Source organism: Meleagris gallopavo, chromosome 4 (assembly GCF_000146605.3).
Source record: "Meleagris gallopavo isolate NT-WF06-2002-E0010 breed Aviagen turkey brand Nicholas breeding stock chromosome 4, Turkey_5.1, whole genome shotgun sequence".
Classification (NCBI taxonomy): domain Eukaryota; kingdom Metazoa; phylum Chordata; class Aves; order Galliformes; family Phasianidae; genus Meleagris; species Meleagris gallopavo.
In genome coordinates this window covers 27,404,649-27,419,611 of record NC_015014.2, presented here as the reverse complement: position 1 = coordinate 27,419,611, position 14,963 = coordinate 27,404,649, and the positions used below count along the sequence as shown (strand labels likewise).

At 43.4% G+C, this 14,963-nt stretch overlaps 1 long non-coding RNA gene across 2 annotated transcripts in view; it reads right to left on the bottom strand.

Annotated features, from left to right (window-relative positions):
• LOC116216553 overlaps positions 1–14,963 on the bottom strand; it is a 39,375-nt gene continuing 24,412 nt past the window's right edge. For both annotated transcript variants that reach the window (XR_004159534.1, XR_004159535.1), the window contains 4 exons: positions 13,607–13,768; positions 5,910–9,379; positions 3,635–4,859; positions 1–1,440 (listed from right to left, as the gene is read on the bottom strand). This is a non-coding gene — a long non-coding RNA (uncharacterized LOC116216553). The remainder of the gene's footprint in view (positions 1,441–3,634; positions 4,860–5,909; positions 9,380–13,606; positions 13,769–14,963) is intronic.

The window sequence follows — 14,963 nt, the reverse complement described above, 5'->3', positions numbered from 1 at the left end:
GCTAACGGGACCCCGCGCGAGTTGCGCTCCGAGCGTTGAGCGGGTGTGACCCCTTCTTCCCCTTTGGCATTGTAGCATTAAAGATACAGTGTTTCCCTGGACGTATAAATTATTAATAGATTCATTTCGGGCACTGTTAACCAAATCAGACAGAACTTCCCCGGCTAAGTAGATTTTCTCTCTGGGATTAGCAGAGGGCCACCACGGACAAAACTGCCGTCATTTACATACAATTTTGCCAACTCGCACTGGCCCGTGACAGTCTTTGTATCTCGAATGTTGCTATCCGGGATGTTTTTTTTTGTCCTCTCCGTTTTCATTTGGCCGCTGAGGATAAACCCCTCCGGCTGCACAATGACCCGGCGATAAGCCTCCCGCAGCCCCGCACACGCGCCCCTCGGCCCCACACCGCCGCTGGGCTCACCCCCGCCCGCAGCCTCGGGTGCTCTGCACTTCACACTGACGCAGCTGTCACTCACCTGGGCAGTAGGTGAGGTTACGCTCATCTCCGCAACGTTGTGTTACTGAAAACATCTCCAACTCACTGATTTATCAGAAGGATTTATTTGAGCTATTGTGGGAATAAACCGTCACCGGTTAGGTCACAGAGACGCACAAGCAGCTTGCATCCATCCACTCTACATTCAGAGTTTACGTTCTGAACAGGCCCACAACCAGCAGGAATGTTCCCGTGCCATGCTTATTTCACTGTGAAGAGCAGGTTTGTGAGCTGAGCATGCCCATAGCACACAGAGCAGAGCACTTCCTTCTTCCCATGGCTTTGCAGTAGCCCTCGTGCACAGCCACGGCTGCAGTACCACGCTGGGTGCTTCCCACCCTCGGGCACAGAGCCCGTGCCACAGGCTACAGCCCCCAAACTGAAGCAAGCAGAGTAATTTCAGGATAACTTGTCAGCTGATGACAAGGTTCCTTTTATTTGACTTTGGGTACCGCTACGACCCCTCGTCCCACAGCAGCACAGCTCCGGTCGGTCTGTGACTCCTGGTGTCCCTGCTCCATGGGATGCCACCACACTCCTGCTCCCCTAAAGCACAGAGGATGCCTTACCTGTGCCACTTACTGCAGGGAACTGCTTTAGCAGGGAGGTTGGACCCAACGATCGCTTGCCGTCCCTTCCAACCCCTGCCATTCTGTGGCTCTGTGATTCCACCAGGATCACACTGCTCACACCAGGGTCTGCGGCACCTGGTTGCAAAGCCTTCCCTACCCACTGCAGCTTCTTTCCCTGCTGCCTCATTTGGAGACAGCTCCTTAGTGCTGGAGCAGCTGTGCACTTACCAGCAACTTCTTTGCAGAAACGGTTTGTGGGAAGGAGACCTTCCAGCTGACAGGTGTGTTCTGCTGAGCAGGAGCTGCAAGAATTGGAGTTCACAGATGTGCCTGCTGTGTCCATCCCCTCTGACATCAACACATTTATTTCTAGCAAAAAGAACTGCATTTTAATACATACACAGGTTAAAGCTCTGATACCTACCCATATGCCACACAGTGGCACATTAAACCAAAACTCATAAAAAAGGTGAGAGACAGCAACATCACATACATCAAACGTGAGGAAAGAGGAGTAACAGGAGATTCCAACTCAGAATACCAAATCCAGTTGAATGTATGAAACATTTTTAACATTCATTTTTACACTACAGCGATGGAAATGTGCAATGTATCTCAGCAGCAGTACTGCAGTTAATTGGGCTGAAATAAATACTCTTTCTAGAAAAATGTTGAAGTTTCAGAGATACGCTGCAAAAATTTAAAGGCAATTTAATTTTTCATAACTAATACATACTTAAAAGTGCAGTCCTCTTCTAGGAAATGAGTATGTAATAATAATAATAAAAACCTTCCTTACTGAGGGCATCCTGCAAGGGAACAGGGAATGCATGATGGGATCCACAACTCAGCCATTACGTATTTGGTGAACGTTGTGGAGGCTGAGGGCTGAACCCAGAGCCTGTGGGAGGAGTTACACCCACTCACACTGCAGTTCTGTATTTGAAGACTCTCAGTCACCCACTGGCTCTGAGCTCAGCTGTGAGCCTCAGCACACACCCACACTGTCAGCCCTTGAAGGGTGCAGGCATTTAGAGGAGGATGCAGCTCAACCCAAGCCCTCCCAGCCAAGCTTATGACAGGAAGTGCCTTCACTGGCTCAGCAACTTGTGGCTCCTTCTCCCTAAGCCTAGGCTTAGGCATTCTTCTAGGAAGCTGAAGTCTCAGGCTTGAAGTCTTCGAGGCTAAAACCTGGGTCCTCTTCTTTGGGAGACCATGTTCATAATCACTCTGTCTCTATGAAGCCACTTCTGTTGAATTCAAAGAAAACAGTGTACCCTAGATAGCCCTCTGAAAGGCATAAGGTGACTAAGGCTTGGGCTCAAGACATCAAATAGCAGACTTCCAATTTTGAATTGCAAGCATGAAGTTGAGCTCCAGACAGTGACAGGGCCGGAGTCCTTTCTCCATCCAGGGAAGAGGGAGGGAGGATTACTGTCCTCACACCAGCTTACTTCCCTCCTGGACATGCATGTGCTTGGGGTACTGCGCAAACAAATAGTAGTACCACAGAATCATAGAATCATTTGAGTTTAAGGAACCTTTGAAGGCCATCTGGTCCCACTCCCTGCACTGAACAGGGACACCTACAGCTCCATCAGGTGCTCAAAGCCCCTCCAGCCTGACCTTGGCTGTCTCCAGGGATGGGGCATCCATTGCCTCTCTGGGCAACCTGTGCCAGTGCCTCACCACCCCTAGCGTAAAACATTTCCCCCTTATATCCAATCTAAATCTATTCTCTTTTAGTTTGAAACCATTTCCCCTTGTCCTATCACAGCAGACCCTGCTAAGGAGTCTGTCCCCTTCCTTCTTACAGCCCCTTTAGATACTGAAAGGAGGCCCTACATACACATCAAGCCTATATAGGATCTCTGCCACCATTTGGTTGGATTCAGTTTTGTTTTTCTCAGCATTTCCTAGTAGAGTGTGCTGATTCCTTGCTTAAATGTGGGTTTACTGGAGCCTCATAACTTCCCACATATGCTGCATTAGTGCCATTCCAGAGGATGAATTCACAGAAATCAGCCATAAAATACTGACCCTTGCAGGCTAAGATACAGGATGGATCTTTTTGTTAATTTTTCCCCCAAACAAATTGTCAACCTGTACAACCTTACTGACTTACAACAGTGACATCACAATAGCTGTGAGTGAATGTTAGCATGCAGAATTTTGCTGTCAAAGGATAAGATAGAAACAATTTACTTCCAAATCTGCTGCAGGGTTTTCAGAGATGTGTAGAAAGAATAACGGTAAAACCTACAGAACAAACCTCACACGACTTCACTTTCAAAAAGAGAAAATCTAACAGGGATCAATGAGATTCATCAAGCACAGATTACACATTTTTACATTTCAGGAGAACCTGAAACAACATACATTACATACAACACAAATGTATACTGGAAAGTTCTAAGGAAATCACCAGTCCTGCATGTTCCACTATAAAACCTCTTTTGATAGAAGGATGTAATAATAATTTTCTTATATCACACACTTCATTCATACATTACCTTCTCGTTTCTTTAAAAAAAGAGAGAGATAAAAAAAAAAAACAACCCACCTTTTATTGGAGTTTCATTATTCTCTTTGATGCCTGGAGAAGGATGGGAAGTATTTGGAAAAAGAACAAGACCAATTTTTTGTTGTAGAAAGCCAAATATAACCTGTTAGATGGCTAAGATGCATGAAAACCAATTAAATGTTGCTTAAGGGTACCAGTGCTTAAGTTGGTTACAAATTACTGTCCACAGGAAAGTCAGTATATTAAAGCAAACAAACAAGCTATTTACCTACTTGTGTATATTCTGGACCAAATACTTAGCTCCTTAGACCCCTGAAGCTAGAGCTGTTTACATGAGGAGGAGGCATGATGGAGCTGCCTCAGCAGAGACCTTACCAAACAGGTAAGTGATCCATATTTCAGTGGCTCTTGGTGCTCAATTTACTAACTGAGCCACACAGCCCTGTGTTTGCAAAGATGCATGGAAAATAAATAACCTACCTTGGTCTTACACTCAGTTACTCTGATGGTGAAAGGGAAGTCATATGTGCAGAACAACTGCAGAGCAGGCCCTACTGCCTGCTGTACTGAAGGCATGAACTGTTCCCCCAAGAAGAAAAGATGACACAACTAGGCAAAATAATCTACTCTCTTACATGCATGTGCAGGATTCAAACTAACTCTGTGAGGCCAAAGGAACACTCTTCTGTTGTGAGGAGGCTCCCAGCAGCAAAGCAGCTTAAATATTTCACCTTCTGAAATCAATCTGCTGCTTCATAGAGCAACTTAGCCTCTTCTTCTCAGAGAGCTCGTTTTCTTAGACACATAACATATGTTACATACAGTTAGTAACTGTCTTATTTTCAGCTTTGCTTTAAGCTCTCAGAAGGAGCTTCTACCACCTTTCCACAAAACAACATACAGTATCGAATATGACCCACAATCAATAGACAGGGAATATAAATAGGAGAAATAAATATGTGAGGTAGCTAGAAGGATAAGCAGTTGGGAGAATACAAAGGCTGTTATTCTTCTCAAAGGAATATTCTAATTTGTAGCAGTTTTGAAATTTATTTTTTTGCTTTTAGTTTGTTTGTCATAATTTTTTTTTTCCGAAATGGATTTGCAATTAACTTGCCTTTTTAGACTGAGATGAATTTTGAGAGCATGTGGTCAATTTCATCCTCTTCTAGCAGGAAGCTGTGGAGATTTGGGATGGAGTGAAATTCAGCTGCCAACATGTAGCTTCTTAAAGGCTCTTCAGAGAGTCTTCCTGTCACCATAACTGCAAACAGAAAAAGAAAAAACAAGATAAATTATTTTGGGAAAATGACAATTATATTCTAGAGCACAAAGCTCCATTTAGTACCTCATCAGAATTGCATTATTGTAAGGTAAGGATATAGCATGCCTGTAGGTCCACTGATACACAGATAGGATGCTGGCGAGTTTAATTCTTTACCAAATAAAAAAACAAAAAAACAAAAAACAACAAACAGGGATGGGATGAGACCAATGGGTTTTTTTCATTCAGGTTCTTTGAAAACTTATTTTGTCATAAGGCAAAATCATACCATAAAGGAAAAACCTTTCAGTGGTTTGCTAATAGAAAGATGTACTAAAACTTGTGAGCAGCTGACTTTAATCAAGCATTAAATGTTTCAAAGGTAGAGGTGCAAGAGTGAATTAATCACTGTAAGCTCTTTTTCTAGTCAAGAGGGAAAAACAGGCCTTTCCAGTGGGTGATTGATCAGACTGATTTCAGACTTTCCCTTAAAATGAGCTGGTTTGCCTTGGAACATGTGTCTTTCCTTCTTTTGAATCAAAAGGGAATGCAGTATCAATAGGTCAGATTCACATTATACAGGCAGGGGAAAAATCAGGGCAGCTGAATCCTACCCTCACTGCTACCTGCCATGTAATCTTACTTATCTGCACAGGTATTTCAGAGGGGCTATACTTCTCCATGTTTCATCAAGTTCAGTCTTCAGAAACTTTGCCAACTAAAACCTTTTTCTATCTCACCTATAAGACTTGTTGCTCATTAAAAAGAATAATAAAATAAAATAAAAATCTCTTCTTGTGTGTCTGCTATGCAGACTGAAGGTGTAGCACATGAATCTGATGAACTGAAACAGCTGATGAATGTTTAAGGGTACCCCAGAGGCTGTTTATGCTATGACAGATATTTCTATTGTACTTGTTGCATGTATTGCTAGAAGAGGTGGAGAAGGTGGGAAGAATTTCAGGGGTGAAAGAATGTGTTTTTACTACTTCCTTCCAGCAAGCACTATTTCAAACAAAACCATCAGCCACTCAGTGAAAGCCAGCGTACCTTTCTCCATAGCCTGGTTGTCAAAATATCATACTCAGAAGCTCCTGTGGCACTGGTTTCCTCCGAGAAGCCTGCATGACAACAGCTATGGTACTCCCTTCCCATTCTTGCACATGGCCAAAAAGAAACAAAAGGCTTCAGGAACTCCATGTATGAACAACCTGCACTCAAAATCAGAAAATCCTGAATTTAAAGTATGTACATAGTAGAGGAGAAATTTGCCATTGGTTTCAGCATCATCCAGCATGGTTTTAGCTTATTTTTAGCAGGATTTCTTCAACAGAATGTACACTGTGTTCTGAATGAGACACTAGGAGTTAATTTCATCTAAAGCTTCAAGCTTCTTTTTAACTAATGTGTCAAGTTTATTCAGAAAGCTTGAATACTCCTAAATGGTTTGGGTGGAAAGGACACTGATGCAAAAAGTTATAAACAAGACTGCCTGGTATCATGCGGACACAATTTCTCCTTGTCACATAGCTTCCACACTATTTTACACTAAACTCAAGCTAACAGCTGGTCAGAATTTATGCCAACAGAAAGAGTAATGCAGTTGGTGGTATGGAACCTGCAAGGATTTGCACACAGATCCAGCCTTATGCATCTGGCTGGCTTGATTTTATGGAGGGCTGATCTCCCTCAGGTTTCAGAGGAACTGGTAAAAAAAAAAAGGTAGGAAGTAAATTGTCAGTATCATGGGGATTTCAGAGGAACTGGCAAAAAAATAAATAGTGGTTGCAACAGTATGTTCTTCCAAACTAAGAAAGAGAATTTCTCTTGGTCTTGAAAACAGCCAGTAGCAAGACTAGTGGCTACAAAACTGTCATCCACATGCTTGGAACTGAGACCTTGGCTATAGCCCTTAGCTTTCCAAAACAGATTTTAACCCAGGGGAATGGAAGAACAGCTGCTCTTCAGGACAGGACAAGGAGAAATAGTGTTGCAGGAGCAAGACACAAAGTATTTGTCCACAAAAATTCCACTGGTGCCGCTCTCTTTATGGCCCTGTTTATCTTCCTTCTGCTCCTGTGTATTTCTTCTCTTTGGGCTCAGATCCCAGGCAAAGTAGAGATTTTTCATCAGAGACCAGACAGCCCCTTTCTGAAAGAGAAAACACTTATCAGTTTGATACGACTTCTCTTTACAATTACAATTTCTTTTGTGGACAACTGTATCAATTATACCCTCGTAAACACCATAGGTAAGCAAGAACTACTAATTGCTGTAATACCTGCCAGTATACTTTAGGGATGCTTTTCTTCTTAAAAGGCAGGCACAGGTATGGCAGTGCTGTATGTCGAGCAGAAATGCTCAACAGAACAGCAGACCAGCGGGGTGTAAAACAGCTGCTGAAAGGACGAAGCATCTCCAGGTGGTTCAGTGCACAGAGGTGCAACCAGCCTCTGCCCAGGGCATAACCACAGTCCGGTAGGGTTAAAAGGGAGGCTGGCCAAATCCATCCGAGACCTGAAAATCTTGAAACACGTAAACCCTACATGCATCAGATGAAGAAGGCAGAAAGAAAGGTGCCCCCTAATGAGTTTTTTTTGCGCTTGGGTGAGCGAAAGGGCTGCTTCAGGAGGCTAACAACTGAAAACCTTCCAGGCTTTTGTCCGGAGAAATGGCAGGCACTTTCCATCCCTTTGAAAAAAAAGAAGGCCTTTCGGAGTCTTCACCAGAGATGTGGATTTTAAGGGCGACCTTAGGTCATACAGAACTAATCAAGCGAAAACAATAAGAAAATTAGACTGACAGTCAGCAAGTATCTGAGGACTTTATCAAAAAGAATTAGGAATGGACAAATTCACTGGGAGCAAAGGATCAGATCTGCAAGGTGGCATTGTGTGGCAGGATTAAATTATTTATTCATTGTTAATTTATTTATTTATGTATGTGCAAATGACCTAGCTGCTGCAGGTGCTGAGGAGTTTCTGAAAAGGCCCAGTTTTAGAGCCAAGGCTAAAATATTGGTCCATTTAACTCATTCTTTCCCTTAAGGCGATCAAACAGTGACTTTTATCTAGGAGATAGAGGAGGAAAACCATATGTGTACTGGGAATGATGCGGGGTCTGAGCAGCACTAAGTACCCAAGTATTCCAGCCTCATTCAAGAATGCTGTGCAGTTTAATGTCCAGCAAATTAGCAAATGAATGCTTATGTCAATATGTGAAAAATCCCTAGTTGGTTTAAACAGATAAAAAGCCTCTTGGGAAATGGCAGAAAATGCGGGCTTTCTCTCTGTCTTTTTTTAAAGAAAGAAAGAGAAACAGTACTTAATAACTTTTCCCCAAACTTACAAAAGGTTGCAGAAAACAACTGTCTACAGGGATGCTCCATCTTCTACATACATGAAATATTCCCCGTGCTGCTGCTGCAGAACTAGAAGCACTCTTTGAATCGCACATTTGCTCTTCACAAGAAAACAGTCACAATCGGGGACGGATACAGAGTCCCTGAGATGTCATCCTGCTTCATCCTGCTGTCCCTTTCTGAAGGGTGTGGGAAGCCAAAAGCCTTAGAGTGGATCCGTCTTTCCCTGTTCCCCTCTCGTTATAAAATCAATCTTAAAGATGAAATCCATACAGACCTCTTCTTACCCCTTCTATAATTTTAACCATTAACAGGAAAGGGCAAAAATTGTCATGTCATGTTTCCCTTGACCCAGCAGAGCAAAGCCACAGTGGGGACTCTGTGTAAGACATGACCCTGGGGAAAAAAGAAACATGAGATCTCAGCATGGGGGTTGGAGGCAAGAAGTCAAATGTATAAAAAATGACAGCATCACATCAGTTAATGCCATGTGATAAGGGAGTCCTGCTGGGTTTTATGTTCTTCTGCAAAGACATGCTTGAAGGTTGACTCCAACTGGTAAGGAAGATTTCTCCCTAAATCCAGAAATGGGTTGGAGGCTTTTTGACAGGACAGATCATGACGAATTATCTTTCCTCAGGACAATCATCAGGAGCTACGCTGGGGATAACAGAACTGCTCGACAAGATGGACAAATCTACGCATCTTAAAAACAAGACAGGCAGGTTCGTGTAGAATGCTATCTCACACACTTCAGCTTTGCTCTTATTTCTCTTGTGTGGGCCATTCTTAGGTCCTCTTCTCAAAACACAGTACTCTTTATGCCACTTGGGAGTAAGGGGTATTAACAAGAAAATTAAAGAGTATTCTAAAGAGCAAACATCTTTAATAATACTAAATTTAAAACATTGCCTCCAATTAAAAGGTCAGGGAAAGAATTTCTCAGACCAAGGCAAAAACACAGGTTATGCAGAAGGTCAGCCTACGGACAGCTTTCCTTTCTCCCTTGAATGCAAATGAGCAAGGATGAATTTGCTTGATATGAACACCAGCACATCACAAACAAGCTCTCACTTACCTTCTGCAGCCTGCTGGGACATGCTGCAATCAGGAGCTTGCTGAGCTATGGTCTTACTACGCAGGCTGCCAGGATGCCTTGCTGAAAAGAGAATGCAAACATACCTGCTCAAGTTGAGTCAGATGGAACTGTTTCATTTGATTTGATATAGATCAGATGATCCCTTCTGCTCTATTAAAAAACTAATCTGCCAATCTACTAAGACAAAATCTTAGTCCCCAGTTTTTAAAAGCTTTTGCATGTACAGACAGCCACCATAACCTCTCTCATTACCAATTTTGCCAATTTAAAGAAACTAAGCATTCTAATCCCTCCCCATATTTTTTCTCTCCTTTCCCTTGGTCACGTGGGCATAAAATCTCAGCATTTTCTCCAGTTTCAGCCCATTTTTGAAAAAGGCATATCTAGTTCTTACTCATAGCTGCTGAGATATCTTTAGTGAGAACCACTTTTATACCACTGTAAAAGGAAATGGGGGACTTTGTCAGGAATGCTATGCTCATACTTGCACACAGTATTCCACGTTGCTTCTCCTCAGTGCCTTTGGAAATGGCTTGAGCCAAAAGCTGCACCTGCCTTTTCCAGAGTCACATAGCACTGATAGCTCAGCCATCTCAAGCAGAAGCTGCACAACCCAGCCATCTTCCTGGTCATTATTTCATACAGAGAAAGCCCCAGCTCACAAGAGAAATACTTTCTCGTAGTAATAAGGGCACAATATAGTACTGAATTTCAAGTTCCAAAGACCATCCAATTCACCTGCATTGTTTCTGGCTTAAACTGTCTTAGTTTAAGCACTCATCAGCACTCTTGGCCAAAGGATGCCCAGGAGACATTCCCCTTTGCTCTACACATATGCAATTGCCCCCTGACTGCACAGCAGCCACTCATTAACTATTTCTGGCACCTATGGCCCAGACTGATTCATGAAGCTGTAGTACAGGTAGATAGGCAAATCTAAGCAATGGAATATGGACAAACTAGAGCAGGGAGACCCTGGCATATCCAGAGCTATCCATAGTTACATAGGCAAAGAGCTAAATTCATACAATTCAACATTAGTCTTCTGGGAATGCCAAGAATTCAATGCTTAGCCTTGAAGGGAATCTTGTGAGCAAATGCCCTTGTTGTCAAGTCAATACAGGATATAAAATTACCAAAGGTTTCTCAGACTTGCTCCTGTGGAAAAGTTTTTCAGATGGACAACAGGACTGAGAGGAAAGTAGAGATCTCATGCAGCTGATCATTATTGAAATCACACACATTATTAAAATCACACATTCTGTGTTTATTTCAGTGCTCTCTTGTTAAAAACAAACAAACAAACAAACAAAAATCCCATCTATTTTAAATTCGGAAACCATATGGACCAGTCTGCAGGACACTAAGCTTAAAACTCACTAAGTTCAAAAGACTATGCTACAGTCTCATCCTTGCCAAGGGACAAAGCGTGAGTTTACGCGTTGTTTCTGCCTCTACTTTCATGCATGCAGGTCAGACACTCAAGCACCTGTTGCTTTGGGGTTTTTTAAGATGTATCGCGGCTTAACACTGTTTTCTTTAATTCTATCATTAGTTTATGATTTGGATGTACAGAGCCATTCTGCCTAGAACTTCTCAGCAATCCTGGCATTTTTAAAACACAGAAGGTAAAGGAGCGTAACTAGATATTGTACCAACCTTTAAGAAAGGGAAGGCTGGGCTCTCCTTTGAGCTGGACAGAGGTAGTTCAGGCTCCAGGGAAGTCCTCTCATGAATTCAAGCTGCAACATCTACAGCCTACTTCTTACAGACTCCTGGGATGTTTGCCTTTTCCATGTAAAGACATTCTGTTTATGGATAGGAATGAAGCCAGTGCAAAACTGGTCTGATGTTTTTGTGTTCTGCTGAGTGCCTGGATTTTTACAGCTCCTCAATAATTAAAAGGTAGACGAAGTGATAAGATGAGTCAACAAAGAAAATTATGTTCTCTTAAGTGTCAAATTTTTGCCTTTTTGATAAAAGACTTTCCTAACAGATCTAGAGACTTCACTAAAGCACAAGATGCTTTTTAACAAGAAAGAACAACAGATGAAATGCATTTGAATGGATGGTGACTGTTGTTCTAACAGTCATCAGCTGAAGGCTAAGGGCAAAGGGACAAAATGCAGAAGACTATAAAGAGAGACAAGCAAAAGCAAGACATTGTGAAGACATTATTTAAAAATTCCTGTCAAAGCGAGGCAGTTTGCACTATAAATATATCAATAACTGATCCGAAGACCCTTAAGAAGAGGAAGTTTGGCTTGGCTGATCACTCAGCAAGGCAAACATCACAGCACTAAGCACAGTGCAGATCTGCCCCTTTGGGTCTGTTCCATGACGACAATTGCAGCCTATCGTAGGGAACCAGCTTTAGCGGGAGAGTTGGACTTGATGATCCCCAGATGTTCCTTTCAACTGCAATGATTCTGTGTTATCATGCGTTTTCAGATATACTTTGTATTTTCCTTACCACTCAAAATGTGCAAGTGCTGCTCAGTGAAACACTGATTTAATCCCCAGCTTCAAAATTTGGAGGGTCAGAGCAGCTACAGCATCTTCAACTAGCAGCGCATCTATTCCCTGAAGCTCTGTTCACATTTAGTCCTAAAAAATATAACATTTCAGGACCACGAGTTGTTTTTCAAATATTAAAACATGACCTTAAATACCATGTGCGGGAGGAAGGATGAATCCTTAACATTCAGACCATTTGGTTGCTCACAACTTATATGTGTTCTTTCATATAGTATAAATTCTTCTCAACTGTATCTGAGCTAACGGATAAAATAGTGCAGGGAGAGCTTTCATTGCCCAGCAGCCCAGCTCTACTTGGGTGTCATCAGGGAATGAAAGTGTGAATCAGAAAGATGTTTGGCACTCAGCCTTTGTCTCCAGAGATTTCCTAGCTGTCCTGCAGTTCAGTTTGCTATCAAGAGAAGACATACAGGAAAAGAAGGCACAGAGTTGGGAATAACTGTGCTGGATACAACAGAGGCCTCTTAAGAAGTTTACAGATCATAATACAGATACTCTGCCCCTTCTGGAGACAACAGGCATAATGTGTCTTACACTTGTATGTAAGATAATGATGTGAAAATATATAATCATAGAATTGCTCAGGTTGGAAAAGACCTTAAGGATCATCAAGTCCAACCATGACCTAACCATACTACCCTAACTCTAACAACCCTCTGCTAAATCATGTCCCTGAGCACCACATCCAAATGGTTTTTAAACACATTCAGGGATGGTGACTCAACAATCTCCCTGGGGAGCCCATTCCAGTGCTTAACAACCCTTTCTGTAAAGAAGTTTTCCCTCATATCCAACCTAAACTTACCCTGGCACAACTTGAGGCCATTTCCCCTTGTCCTGTCACCAGTGAGAAGAGACCAACCCCGCTCTCGCTGTAAGCACCTCTCAGATATCAGAAGAGAGCAATAAAATCTCTTTTCAGCCTCCTTTTCCCCAGACTGAACAGCCCCGGTTCCTTCAGTCTCTCCTCGTAGGGCATATTCTCCAAACCCTTCACAAGCCTTGTTGCCCTTCTTTGGACCTGCTCCAGCACCTCAATGTCCTTTCTGTTCTGAGGTGCCCAAACTGAACGCAGCACTCGAGGTGCCGAGTACAGGGGCAAGATGACTTCCCTAGTCCTGCTCACCACACCATTCCTGATACAAGCCAGGATGCCATCAGCCTATAGTTTGTATTGATTAGAATCCGCCAGGAAAACAAACAAACAAAACACTAAGAGTATCAATTTAATTAAAAATCTGCCCAGCTGCAATAACTTAACGGCTAACAATTGCTGAGAAACTAATGCAACACCTAAAGGCGAGGTTCTAAATGCTACCAGCTGGTAAAACTGCCGCGGGGTTCGAGATGCCCTCAGTTCAGGTAGGGGACGCAGCACCTCGCGTGCCTGCACGCTCCTCCAAGGCAGCGAAGAGGGTATAAAGGCATCGGACGGGGACGTGAGGACGCCGGGTTGGCCATGCGGCTGCAGCTGCAGCGGAGCCGCCGCGCCCCCGGCAGACCCGGCGGCGTCACGGCGGGGAGCGGCGGCCCCCAGTCCCGAGGCAGCGAGCGGGAACGGCTGCCTGCAACAGCCGGCCTCCTGGCCGCCGCTCTGCCCCAGGGAACCAGCGGTAGGTGACTCTGTCACACTCGCTTCCACTGCGTTAAAGAAAAAAATCCAAGAGAAACTATGTAAAACCTGAATTTGATCTTAAACTCAGGCATGAGTAAGAAAGAAGCCAGGCCATGCGTTTGCCGGTGGTTTACCCCGAGGAAGCTGTGCTGAAAGGCATCCCCTGGTTGTCCGTCAGCCGCCTTTTCCACCTCGTTGTACAGCTGCCGTGACCGAGGTCAAGTGATATGTCAGTCTGTCAGATCACACAGGGAGGCAGTGGCTCTTCCCGGATTAGGACGATTCCACATGGCCCTCTGAAAAAGATTTGTAACAAATGTCAGCCCCAACTGTCTGCTGCTCAAAGCATATGTTTAAAGCTCTTAGACATCTCAGTCAAAAGGTATTGTAAATATAGGGACAAAGCTAGGAAACGCCTCGTTGTGGAGTTTCTATAATGGCAAACTAGGATCTGGCATGAAAAACCCACATCCCGAACAGATTTCCTTTAGCAGGGGATCCCTGCCCAGTTTTGCAGCCATTCTGGGACAGCAAAGTATTTCACTTTTTTCCTCCAACCAAAGGGACTGAGATGCACTTGCTGAGCACAGGCTGGTGAGCTCAAAGGGCAGAGGGCACAAAATAACCTGCCCACAACTTTCTGGCTTGCCAGCATCCTCCTGCCATTGCTTTCAGTGCCTTTTTGTAGTGAAAAGGAAGTGTGCTCAAAATGATTATTTTGCTGTGCACTACATCCAACTTTTTATGCTTGGAATGCTCTATAAAAACATGGTTGTGAAGTAACCTAAGAACCTACTATTTAAGATGGGGAAAATTGAGGGTAAAAAGGAAAAAAAAACAACTTCAGACTGGGCTTGTTGATAAATACTAAACGAAAACACCGAAAGCTGCCAAATCTCACAGAGAATTCAGCCACCACAGCATCACCGGGGAAATACTACTGCACTGAAATACAACCACATCACTGGGCACTTTTCCTCTCTGCACAGTCCAGCCTCCTAGCTATGCAGAAGGATATGGCCCCTCTCTTAGCTCACCTCAGCTTCATGTTCATCCTTTGAAGTTGTGACAACCTGGCATCATAAAGGAGCCAATGGTAGCTATCAAAGTGCTGCCAGAGGTAGAGGGAAAGCAAAGGAGCAGCCCAGAAGAGAAGTCCAAGAGCAGCACTTGGGTTTCCTGGGAATTATGTTCTGGATTTTTTTTCTCCTTTTGGTCTGCAAAACCCTTTCTCCTCAAGTGAGCATTATGTGATTTTCTTTGCCAAGGTTTTGCACTGCTTCATGAGCTACATGACACAGGAACGGGCTTTCCCCTTGGTTTTTCTGTAAACTACGCAGAGAAACTTCAAGTGATAAAGTATTTAAACTACAGGTCTTCTCAAACGTTCCAGTTCAGTAAGCAGGATTTCCTGTTAAAAAGAAACTCAGGGCTGTGCCATCGCTGTTTCCTGATGCTACTCCATCAACATCTTCCTTTAAGGCACCATTT